Here is a 12,500-nt window from a genome sequence, read left to right on the forward strand (position 1 = left end):
CGCGTGTGTTTCTAAGCACCACAGCGTTGTGTCAAAAAAGAGGTGCCTGAGAGAAACGCATGCGACTGCCGTGCTTTGCGGCATAGCACCGTGCGCAAAAACGGTGCGCATGCAAGAGGTGTCAGAGCTAGCGAACTTGTGCCACGAGCAACAGGTCACTAAAAGCCTATAGATGACGGTGTTGGAGGAAAAGAAAAATATCGAGAAAGCACTGCGGTGTGCCGTGCGTAGGGACGGGCGCGCGTGCCACATGCCGCCGAAATATGGGTGTCGGAGAAAACAGAGTGCCGCGCGTAACGAGGGGCGCGCGTGTTACAGAGAGATATGCCCAAACGCATGAAAGTGTACGCAGGTGTCCTAAGGCAGTTTTTTTTTTTTCCTCATTTTGATGTCGCCCCGGCTGACGCGGTTTTCGTTTTTCCGTGCCGCCCCGGCTGACGCGGTTTTCGTTTTTCCGTGCCGCCCCGGCTGACGCAGTTTTTGCGCCGCCCCGGCTGACGCGGTTTTTGCGCCGCCCCGGCTGACGCGGTTTTCGCGCCGCCCCGGCTGACGCGGTTTTCGCGCCGCCCCGGCTGACGCGGTTTTTGCGTCGCCCCGGCTGACGCGGTTCGGACTTTGCACTTTTTGGCTCACCCCGGCTGGCGGCCCACTCACTCGATCGCCAGGTCTGTTTGCCCCGGTGGTTCCACCGCCAGGCTTAAGCGCGAACTTTTTTTGTTTGTTTTCTTTTGATTAAGCGCAAGCTTTTTTCTTTGTTTTCTTTTGATTAAGCGCGGGCTTTTTTCTTTGTTTTTTTTTTTTATTTCGCCCCGGCAGACGCGGTTTTTGCGCCGCCCCGGCTGACGCGGTTTTTGCCGCCCCGGCTGACGCAGTTCGGACTTAGCACTTTTCGGCTGTGCCTGGCTGGCGGCCCACTCACTCGATCGCCATGTCTGTTTGCCACAGTTTTCCCGGTGGTGCCGCACCCGGGCTCGCCCCGGCTGACGCAGTTTTCGCGCCGCCCCGGCTGACGCGGTTTCGTGCCGCCCCGGCAGACGCGGTTTTCGCGCCGCCCCGGCTGACGCGGTTTCGTGCCGCCCCGGCAGACGCAGTTCGGACTTAGCACTTTTCGGCTGTGCCTGGCTGGCGGCCCACTCACTCAATCGCCATGTCTGTTTGCCACAGTTTTCCCGGTGGTGCCGCACCCGGGCTCGCCCCGGCTGACGCAGTTTTCGCGCCGCCCCGGCTGACGCGGTTTCGTGCCGCCCCGGCAGACGCGGTTTTCGCGCCGCCCCGGCTGACGCGGTTTCGTGCCGCCCCGGCAGACGCAGTTCGGACTTAGCACTTTTCGGCTGTGCCTGGCTGGCGGCCCACTCACTCGATCGCCATGTCTGTTTGCCACAGTTTTCCCGGTGGTGCCGCACCCGGGCTCGCCCCGGCAGACGCGTTTTTTTTTTTCTTTCGCCCCGGCTGACGCAGTTTTCGCGCCGCCCCGGCTGACGCGGTTTCGTGCCGCCCCGGCAGACGCGGTTTTTTGCGCCGCCCCGGCTGACGCGGTTTTTGCCGCCCCGGCTGACGCAGTTCGGACTTAGCACTTTTCGGCTGTGCCTGGCTGGCGGCCCACTCACTCGATCGCCATGTCTGTTTGCCACAGTTTTCCCGGTGGTGCCGCACCCGGGCTCGCCCCGGCTGACGCAGTTTTCGCGCCGCCCCGGCTGACGCGGTTTCGTGCCGCCCCGGCAGACGCGGTTTTCGCGCCGCCCCGGCTGACGCGGTTTCGTGCCGCCCCGGCAGACGCAGTTCGGACTTAGCACTTTTCGGCTGTGCCTGGCTGGCGGCCCACTCACTCGATCGCCATGTCTGTTTGCCACAGTTTTCCCGGTGGTGCCGCACCCGGGCTCGCCCCGGCTGACGCAGTTTTCGCGCCGCCCCGGCTGACGCGGTTTCGTGCCGCCCCGGCAGACGCGGTTTTCGCGCCGCCCCGGCTGACGCGGTTTCGTGCCGCCCCGGCAGACGCAGTTCGGACTTGGCACTTTTCGGCTGTGCCTGGCTGGCGGCCCACTCACTCGATCGCCATGTCTGTTTGCCACAGTTTTCCCGGTGGTGCCGCACCCGGGCTCGCCCCGGCAGACGCGTTTTTTTTTTTCTTTCGCCCCGGCTGACGCAGTTTTCGCGCCGCCCCGGCTGACGCGGTTTCGTGCCGCCCCGGCAGACGCGGTTTTTTTGCGCCGCCCCGGCTGACGCGGTTTTTGCCGCCCCGGCTGACGCAGTTCGGACTTGGCACTTTTTGGCTGAGCCTGGCTGGTGGCCCACTCACTCGATCGCCATGTCTGTTAGCCACAGTTTTCCCGGTGGTGCCGCACCCGGGCTCGCCCCGGCTGACGCAGTTTTCGCGCCGCCCCGGCAGACGCGGTTTTCGCGCCGCCCCGGCTGACGCGGTTTTTGCCGCCCCGGCTGACGCAGTTCGGACTTGGCACTTTTTGGGCTGAGCCTGGCTGGCGGCCCACTCACTCGATCGCCATGTCTGTTTGCCACAGTCTTCCCGGTGGTGCCGCACCCGGGCTCGCCCCGGCAGACGCGTTTTTTTTTTCTTTCGCCCCGGCAGACGTGGTTCCCCCCCCCCCCCCCTTTTCGCTCGCCCCGGCTGACGAGGTTTTCGCGCCGCCCCGGCTGACGCAGTTTTCGCGCCGCCCCGGCTGACGCGGTTTCGTGCCGCCCCGGCTGACGCGGTTTTCGCGCCGCCCCGGCTGACGCGGTTTTTGCGTCGCCCCGGCTGACACGGTTCGGACTTTGCACTTTTCGGCTGTGCCTGGCTGGCGGCCCACTCACTCGATCGCCATGTCTGTTTGCCACAGTTTTCCCGGTGGTGCCGCACCCGGGCTTGCCCCGGCAGACGCGTTTTTTTTTTTTCTTTTCGCCCCGGCTGACGCAGTTTTCGCCCCGCCCCGGCTGACGCGGTTTCGTGCCGCCCCGGCAGACGCGGTTTTTTGCGCCGCCCCGGCTGACGCGGTTTTTGCCGCCCCGGCTGACGCAGTTCGGACTTTGCACTTTTTGGCTGAGCCTGGCTGGCGGCCCACTCACTCGATCGCCATGTCTGTTTGCCACAGTTTTCCCGGTGGTGCCGCACCCGGGCTCGCCCCGGCAGACGCGTTTTTTTTTTTCCTTCGCCCCGGCAGACGTGGTTCCCCCCCCCCTCCGTCTTTCTTTTTGTTTTTTGTTTTCGCCGCGGCTGAAGTGGATTTTTCGGTGCCTCGACGCCCCGGTAGTCGCGGTTTTTCCGTTTCCGCACGGCCCCGGCTGACGCTGCTCGGTCACAGTCGCCTTTTGTGAGGATTGCAGACTTCTTGAGCGCGGGTGTTTTTTTTTTTGTTGTTGTTGTTGTTTTATTACGCATTCGCTCCAGCAGACGCTGTTTAGACTTTTTGTTTCCTCTTTTATCCTGCGACGAGGTGACGAGGTTTATTCGGTGCCCCGCCGCCCCGGCTGAAGTGATTTTTCCTGTCCCGTGCCGCCCCGGCTGACGCGGTTGGGACTTCGCGTTTGTTCGGCCGCCACGGGTTTTGGCGCACTCGCTCGGTTGCTTGTTGTTGCCACTTGTTGCGAACCCAGGTTTCTTGAGCGAGCGCGGGCGTTTTTTCTTCCTTTCTTTCTTTGTTCTATGTGTTAGCGAATCGGCCTTTAATATCACACGAGGACTCACAACCAACAATTTTCAGTTTGAAGTGTAAAAAATCTGCAGGTGTTGACGTAACTGACTTGCCCCGTACCCTTGAGTACATCCATGAAGTTCTCGTAGTACTACTAAATCGCATTATTCCAAGTGGAGAAATTCCCATAAACTTGCAAACCTCTACACGAAAATCGGTGCGCGTGATAAAGTTGAAAATTATCGTCCGATATCAAATGTGCCTTCTATAACACAAATTCTAGGAAAAAAAAAAAAAAACACTTGTTCGCCGTTTTCTGCGCCGTGACTGGCAGCACTCCGGCGAAGCGAAACGGGGTCGATTCGAGCACGATATCGGCGTCTTTCGACGTGCTCGCCGGCGACCGTCGCACGAGTACGTCGCACGAGCGCGTCTGCCGGGGCGCCGTTTGCGAAGCCGACGCAAAAGTGGGAACCGCCGCTCGGATGATCGCCGCTTTCGGCAGAGTGAGTGTTGGCACTCCGGGGAAGCGAAACAGCGTGAATGCGCCCACGAAATCGGCGTATTTTGAAGTGCCCGCCGGCGACCGTCGCACGAGTACGGTAAACCGCGTCAGCCGGGGCGTAGTTCGGGACGCCGACGAAAAAGTGGGAAGCGCAACTCGGATCTTCGCCGTTTTTGCAGGAGTGAGTGGCGGCCCTCCTGCGAGACCAAGAAGCATCGATTCGTGCACGAATTCGGCGCCTTTCGACGTGATCGCCGGCGACCGTCGCTCGAGTAGGGCAAACCGCGTCTGCCGGGGCGGGCTTCGGGACGCCGATGCGAAAGTGGGAAACGCTGCTCGGATGTTCGCCGTTTTTGGCCGAGTGAGTGCTGGCACTCGGGCGAAGCCAAACGGGGCCGATTACGGCACGATATCGGCGTCTTTCGACGTGCCCGGCGGCGACCGTCGCACGAGTACGGTAAACCGCGTCAGCCCGGGCGGAGTTCGGGACGCCGATGCGAAAGTGGAGAACGCCGCTCGGATCTTCGCCGTTTTTGGAGGAGTGAGTGGCGGCACTCCGGAGAAGCCAAGGAGCGCCAATTAGCGCACGATATCGGCGTCTTTCGACGCGCTCGCCGGCGACCGTCGAACGAGTAGGGCAAACCGCGTCTGCCGGGGCGGGGTTTACGACGCCGACGCAAAAGTGGGAACCGCCGCTCGGATGTTGGCCGTTTTTGGCAGAGTGAGTGCTGGCACACCGGCGACGCGAAAGAGCGCGAAAGCGCCCACGAAAGTGGCGTATTTGGACGTGCTTGACGGCGACCGCTGCAGGAGTACGAAAAACCACGTCAGCCGGGGCGAGCGACCCACGGCGGTCTGGGTGCTTATCGCTGCTATTATAGGGGCACCCCGGCCGACGCAGAAAAAAAAAATTTTTTTCGACCTTCTTTTTTGCTGGTCGAGCTCGGGTAACCCAGGTCGCAATGGGAGCCGCGCACGAAAGCGGCGTCGCGAGACGCGTTCGCGGTCGCTAGTCGCACGAGCTCGGCAACCGCGTCAGCCGGCGCGGAGTTCGGGATGCCGACGGCTAAGTGGGTACCGCTGCTCGGATGTTCGCCGTTTTTGGCCGAGTGAGTGCTGGCACTCCGGCGAAGCGAAACGGGGCCGATTCGGGCACGATATCGGCGTATTTCGACGTGCTCGCCGGCGACCGTCGCACGAGTACGGCAAAGCGCGTCTGCCGGGGCGAGGTTTGCGATGCCGACGAAAAAGTGGGAAGCGCCGCTCGGATCTTCGCCGTTTTTGCAGGAGTGAGTGGCGGCCCTCCTGCGAGACCAAGAAGCATCGACTCGCGCACGATATCGGTGTCTTTCGACGTGCCCGCCGGCCACCGCCGCACGAGTACGGCAAACCGCGTATGCCGGGGCGGGGTTGGCGACGCCGACGCAAAAGTGGGAACCGCCACTAGGATGTTCGCCGTTTTTGGCAGAGTGAGTGCTGGCACACCGGCGACGCGAAAGAGCGCGAAAGCGCCCACGAAAGTGGCGTATTTGGACGTGCTTGACGGCGACCGCTGCAGGAGTACGAAAAACCACGTCAGCCGGGGCGAGCGACCCACGGCGGTCTGGGTGCTTATCGCTGCTATTATAGGGGCACCCCGGCAGACGCAGAAAAAAAAAATTTTTTTTCGACCTTCTTTTTTGCTGGTCGAGCTCGGGTAACCCAGGTCGCAATGGGAGCCGCGCACGAAAGCGGCGTCGCGAGACGCGTTCGCGGTCGCTAGTCGCACGAGCTCGGCAACCGCGTCAGCCGGCGCGGAGTTCGGGATGCCGACGGCTAAGTGGGTACCGCTGCTCGGATGTTCGCCGTTTTTGGCCGAGTGAGTGCTGGCACTCCGGCGAAGCGAAACGGGGCCGATTCGGGCACGATATCGGCGTATTTCGACGTGCTCGCCGGCGACCGTCGCACGAGTACGGCAAAGCGCGTCTGCCGGGGCGAGGTTTGCGATGCCGACGAAAAAGTGGGAAGCGCCGCTCGGATCTTCGCCGTTTTTGCAGGAGTGAGTGGCGGCCCTCCTGCGAGACCAAGAAGCATCGACTCGCGCACGATATCGGTGTCTTTCGACGTGCCCGCCGGCCACCGCCGCACGAGTACGGCAAACCGCGTATGCCGGGGCGGGGTTGGCGACGCCGACGCAAAAGTGGGAACCGCCACTAGGATGTTCGCCGTTTTTGGCAGAGTGAGTGCTGGCACTCCGGCGAAGCGAAAGAGCGCGAATGCGCCCACGAAAGTGGCGTGTTTGGACGTGCTTGACGACGACCACCGCAGGAAAACGAAAAACCACGTCAGCCGGGGCGAGCGACCCATGGCGGTCTGGGTGCTTATCGCTGCTAATATAGGGGCACCCCGGCAGACGCAAAAAAAAAAAAATTTTTTTTCGACATTCTTTCTTGCTCGTCGACCTCGGGTGACCCAGGTCGCAGTGGGAGCCGCGCACGAAAGCGGCGTCGCGAGACGGCTTCGCGGTCGCTAGTCGCACGAGCTCGGCAACCGCGTCTGCCGGGGCGGAGTTCGGGACGCCGACGGCTAAGTGGGAACCGCCGCTCGGATGTTCGCCGTTTGTGGCCGAGTGAGTGCTGGCACTCCGGCGAAGCCAAACGGGGCCGATTCCGGCACGATATCGGCGTCTTTCTACGTGCTCGCCGGCGACCGTCGCACGAGTACGGCAAAGTGCGTCTGCCGGGGCGGGGTTTGCGACGCGTACGCAATAGTGAGAACCGTCGCTCGGATGTTCGTCGTCTTTCGCCGAGCCAGTGCTGGCACTCCGGCGAAGCCGAACGGAGCCGATTCGGGCACGATATCGGCGTCTTTCCACGTGCTCGCCGGCGACCGTCGCACGAGTACGGTAAACCGCGTCAGCCGGGGCGGAGTTCGGGACGCCGATGCGAAAGTGGGAAGCGCCGCTCGGATCTTCGCCGTTTTTGGAGGAGTCAGTGGCGGCACTCCGGTGAAGCCAAGGTGCGCCAATTCGCGCACGATATCGGCGTCTTTCGACGTGCCCGCCGGCCACCGTCGCACGAGTACGGCAAACCTCGTCTGCCGGGGCGGGGTTTGCGACGCCGACGCAAAAGTGGGAACCGCCGCTCGGATGTTCGCCGTTTTTGGCAGAGTGAGTGCTGGCACTCCGGCGAAGCGAAAGAGCGTGAATGCGCCCACGAAAGTAGCGTATTTGGACGTGCTTGACGGCGACCGCCGCAGGAGTACGAAAAACCACGTCAGCCGGGGCGAGCGACCCACGGCGGTCTGGGTGCTTATCGCTGCTATTATAGGGGCACCCCGGCAGACGCAGAAAGAAAAAAAAAAATGGGGACATGGCGTGCGTCACCGTGCGGCTTCGCAGCGTTGCCGAAGTCGCCGAGCCCTTCGACTGAGCCGAACGGCGGACAGGGAACGTTGGTCGGCCGTTCTAACCTGTCGGTGCCACGCCGAGACGTCGTTAAGGAAAACCGCGTCGTGGGCCTCTACGACGCCGTCGAGTCGTTGTACGTTTGGTGTCCAGCGTGTCGGCGGCGAGTAGCGGACACGTCGTTCACGACTTCGGTCTTTCGCAGTCGACGCGAACTTGCGGAGAGTCGTGGTGCCTCACGTTTTCGGCAGAAACCGCGGCGGAATTTTCCCGTGCGTGCGCGCACGACCTCGGTGCTGTGCCGTCAGCGTAGTGTTGCACAAACTCGTGGCCTACCGAAGGTGCGGTACGTTTGCGGCCGTATCCTCGGTGGGAATTTCGTGAGTAGGGTCGCAAATTCTACGACCTCGGCGGGTTTGAGAGCGACGTAGACTTGTGGCACGCTCAACGTGCCACACGTTTCGGGGCACACCCGCGGTGAAATTTTCTCGAGTACGCTCGTATTAGTGCCCAAGGAGGTCTGGGTACTTATCGCTGCTATTATGTGGGGGTTCTCGTGAGCGGCGTACGCGAAAGCGACCGGGTGTCTGATATGCGGCGGGCTTCGGCCTCGTCAAGCGTGTCCTCGGGTCTGCTCCAGGGGAATCCACGGCAGTCGTCTGCAGCCTCATCCGCTTGATGCGTTAGGGGCTGGTTGTCGGACGGTGCCGTTTTACCACGATATCGAGGTGTGTTCCGTGTCGTCCTCGGGCGATTCAGATGCGAAAGCGCCGAAGACGCGGGCGTGACCCGTCGTCTGGCGGCTTTGCAGTCTCGGCTCCGTTGCTAGTTCCGGCCGGTCCACCGACAGTGCAGCGGGCTTGGGCAACCCGCACGGCGCGACCGAGTCGATGCAACGAAAAAGAGCGAGCATGAACGTGCTTCTTGCCGCACGGCTCCCACTCGTCTTTCGGGAAGGTTGTGCCGTAGCGAGCTCGAACGCCGTCATCTCGGAGTGCAAAATAAGCGTGTTGGGGCGCCTGAAGGTGGCCTCCGCCGCACACAGACTGCGTCCGGCCCGCCGAAGGCGAGGACGGACGCGCAGTCGAACGATTACCTGGTTGATCCTGCCAGTAATCATATGCTTGTCTCAAAGATTAAGCCATGCATGTCTAAGTACATGCCGAAATAAGGCGAAACCGCGAATGGCTCATTAAATCAGTTATGGTTCCTTAGATCGTTTCTTCCTACTTGGATAACTGTGGCAATTCTAGAGCTAATACATGCAGTGAGCCTGGAGCCCTTTGGGTAACGGGTGCTTTTATTAGACCAAGATCGATCGGGTTTCGGCCCGTATTGTGTGGTGACTCTGGATAACTTTGTGCTGATCGCATGGCCACGAGCCGGCGACGTTTCTTTCAAGTGTCTGCCTTATCAACTTTCGATGGTAGGTTACTTGCTTACCATGGTTGTTACGGGTAACGGAGAATCAGGGTTCGATTCCGGAGAGGGAGCCTGAGAAACGGCTACCACATCCAAGGAAGGCAGCAGGCGCGCAAATTACCCACTCCCGGCACGGGGAGGTAGTGACGAAAAATAACAATACGGGACTCTTTTGAGGCCCCGTAATTGAAATGAGTACACTCTAAATCCTTTAACGAGGATCAATTGGAGGGCAAGTCTGGTGCCAGCAGCCGCGGTAATTCCAGCTCCAATAGCGTATACTAAAGCTGCTGCGGTTAAAAAGCTCGTAGTTGGATCTCAGTTCCAGACGAGTAGTGCATCTACCCGATGCGACGGCTCGGACTGAACATCATGCCGGTTCTTTCTTGGTGCACTTCATTGTGTGCCTCGAGATGGCCGGTGCTTTTACTTTGAAAAAATTAGAGTGCTCAACGCAGGCGAGTCGTCTGAATAAACTTGCATGGAATAATAGAACAAGACCTCGTTTCTGTTCTGTTGGTTTTTGGAATACGAGGTAATGATTAAGAGGGACGGACGGGGGCATTCGTATTGCGGCGCTAGAGGTGAAATTCTTGGACCGTCGCAAGACGAACTACTGCGAAAGCATTTGCCAAGAATGTTTTCATTGATCAAGAACGAAAGTCAGAGGTTCGAAGGCGATCAGATACCGCCCTAGTTCTGACCATAAACGATGCCAACCAGCGATCCGCCTGAGTTACTCAAATGACTCGGCGGGCAGCTTCCGGGAAACCAAAGTATTTGGGTTCCGGGGGAAGTATGGTTGCAAAGCTGAAACTTAAAGGAATTGACGGAAGGGCACCACCAGGAGTGGAGCCTGCGGCTTAATTTGACTCAACACGGGAAAACTTACCCGGCCCGGACACTGGGAGGATTGACAGATTGAGAGCTCTTTCTTGATTCGGTGGATGGTGGTGCATGGCCGTTCTTAGTTGGTGGAGCGATTTGTCTGGTTAATTCCGATAACGAACGAGACTCTAGCCTATTAAATAGGTGCGGGGTTCCCAGCACCTTACAACCTTCTTAGAGGGACAAGCGGCTCCTAGCCGCACGAAACAGAGCAATAACAGGTCTGTGATGCCCTTAGATGTCCGGGGCCGCACGCGCGCTACACTGAAGGAAGCAGCGTGTCTTTATCCCTGTCTGAAAAGACTGGGTAACCCGTGGAACTTCTTTCGTGATTGGGATAGGGGCTTGCAATTGTTCCCCTTGAACGAGGAATTCCCAGTAAGCGCGAGTCATAAGCTCGCGTTGATTACGTCCCTGCCCTTTGTACACACCGCCCGTCGCTACTACCGATTGAATGATTTAGTGAGGTCTTCGGACCGATGTCCGGCGCGGCCTTTCGGTTGCGCCGGTCTGTTGGAAAGATGACCAAACTTGATCATTTAGAGGAAGTAAAAGTCGTAACAAGGTTTCCGTAGGTGAACCTGCGGAAGGATCATTAACGGATTGTGAAGGGTGAGCGCCTCAGCTGCGTCTGCGCCCGACACTTTCTGCCGCTGACCCCGTTTGGACGCGGGGTCGGCTTTTCCCCACGGGGCTGCCTGAATGTGGAGCGGCACCCCGTGACAAATTGTTGCGCCCAGCGGACGCCAACACCGCGACCTTGGACGGTCGGCCAGGTGGCGGACGCGGGTACAAACGGCGCAACGCACTCATAGGTCGGCTTTCGACCCGCCACTGCACCGTGGCTCGAAGCGCTCGAAATGCGCGACCCGACCGCTGCGGGACCGCCTAGTACTGTAAACAGGAGCGGCGGAGCGCGAACGGCGAGTCGTGGTTACGTCGGTAGAAGGCGAGGCTGCGCGTTCCCGAAACGCCAGCCGAGTGCCCTCCCGACCGTTCGAGCGTGCAAGAACGAGACCCGACAATCGCGCGGCGACTGCCAAGTACGAGAGGAACGGCACAAGCGTCGGCGGTCGGTCAAGGAACTGGCGATGTGACGGGTCCGCTGTGCACCAGTGCATACCGTCCCGCCGTCCGCGGCAAGCGCCTCCGCGTCCTCGGGTGACGGAGGCTGCCGGTCGGTTCTTGCAGGCGAGGGATCTCGCTGGCACCGGTTCGCGTTGACGCGCGGCCGGTCATGGCACGGCGATGCGACGGCCGAGGTGCGCAGTACTCGATGGAGGAACCGCACGCTCCGATGACCGTCCCGCCCTCCGCGGCGTATGCGTACCGACCGTAATGGTTGCAGCAGCGCCGGCCGGCTTTTGAATTCGCCACACGAAACACGGTGCGAGATCGCGGTTAGGGGAGCGTCGACGTTGCCAGGCGTTTTGCTTGCTGCCGAGGGAAAGGCGGCACGGCCACGTCGCGCTCGTCGCGATTAGCGGGTCTGCGCGCTTTGGGAAGGTGCCGCAACGACTTGCCGAAAGAGGAAGCACGGAAGAACGAGGGACTTGGACGTCCCGACAATTGAACGCACTTGCGGCCAGGCCCTTGCTGGCTTCGTTCTTCCGCCTCGAGTAGGCTCGTACGCGGCTCCGGCGCCGAAAGTGGTCCTTGGCACCGACTTCGGTGGACGTGGGAAGTGCCGCGCAAGTACGGCGCGCCTGGCTCCACCTGTTGGCTAAAGTAGGCAGCCGGATCGGCATTTTGGTGTGCGGTGGCAAACCGTGGATGCGAAAAAAGCTTGTGCGATTTCGTGGAACAAAAAGCGGGGGTCCCCCTTTTTATGCGGAGGAGACCGACCCGCCTGCCGTGGTGAACCGCGACGCCACGGTAAAAACGGGAGAGGCTTGTCGATGGGACCGTGCATCCCGCGCTCCACGGAGGCCGGGAGGCGGCCGCCCGAGGAAATGTGTAGCCGTCGAGGCCCGCATCTGCGTGCACTCTTATCCAAATGGGTGTACCGCAGGCATTTTCTGGTTAGGCGGGCCAATGAGAGCGAGCACACAACGATACCTACGGGTCCGGCTTGGAGAACCGGCTTCGACGCCTCCCGAGTATTTATAGAGGGGTGGACCACGAAAGCACTCGCAAGTAGCGAAAGCGAAACGCCGTCCGAAACACACCGTTTGCTCGATTTGCGGCAGCCGAAAAAGGCGCGGCAGAGTTTTGGAGTCCAAGCGTGCGCTGAAAAGCGCCCTTCTTGGCCACTGTTTGGCCGAGTGCCAGAAACGTTTGGTTTTGACTGTACGGAATTGAACAAACACTTTTTCACGACTCTAAGCGGTGGATCACTCGGTTCTCGGGTCGATGAAGAACGCAGCCAGCTGCGAGACTTGGTGTGAATTGCAGGACACACTGAGCACTGATTCTTTGAACGCACATTGCGGCCTTGGGTCTTCCCTTGGCTTCGTCTGTCTGAGGGTCGGATCACATATCAAGAGAGCCTTCGGCGCACAAGGGAACGTGAGCCGTCGACTCGTTTTGACCGCGTCGGCAACACGGACAGCACGCTGAACACCTCACAGCGAGCGCCAACAGCGGCCACTCAAGGGCGAGACGGTGGCGACCGTCGTGCCAGAGCCCAACCGAAACGGGGGCGACCGACTGCATTGAGGATGTGGCACCTCGT

General features: G+C 60.5%; 2 non-coding genes across 2 annotated transcripts; both read left to right on the forward strand.

Moving 5' to 3' along the window:
• The first annotated feature begins 8,609 nt into the window (after window positions 1-8,609).
• LOC142792070 (small subunit ribosomal RNA) lies at window positions 8,610-10,424 on the forward strand. Its single transcript, XR_012890627.1, has one exon. It is a non-coding gene; the product is annotated as a small subunit ribosomal RNA (ribosomal RNA).
• A 1,719-nt stretch (window positions 10,425-12,143) lies between these two features.
• LOC142792057 (5.8S ribosomal RNA) lies at window positions 12,144-12,296 on the forward strand. Its single transcript, XR_012890614.1, has one exon. It is a non-coding gene; the product is annotated as a 5.8S ribosomal RNA (ribosomal RNA).
• Window positions 12,297-12,500: the final 204 nt, after the last annotated feature.

The sequence above is a fragment of the Rhipicephalus microplus genome, unplaced genomic scaffold (assembly GCF_043290135.1).
Source record: "Rhipicephalus microplus isolate Deutch F79 unplaced genomic scaffold, USDA_Rmic scaffold_202, whole genome shotgun sequence".
Classification (NCBI taxonomy): Eukaryota; Metazoa; Arthropoda; class Arachnida; order Ixodida; family Ixodidae; genus Rhipicephalus; species Rhipicephalus microplus.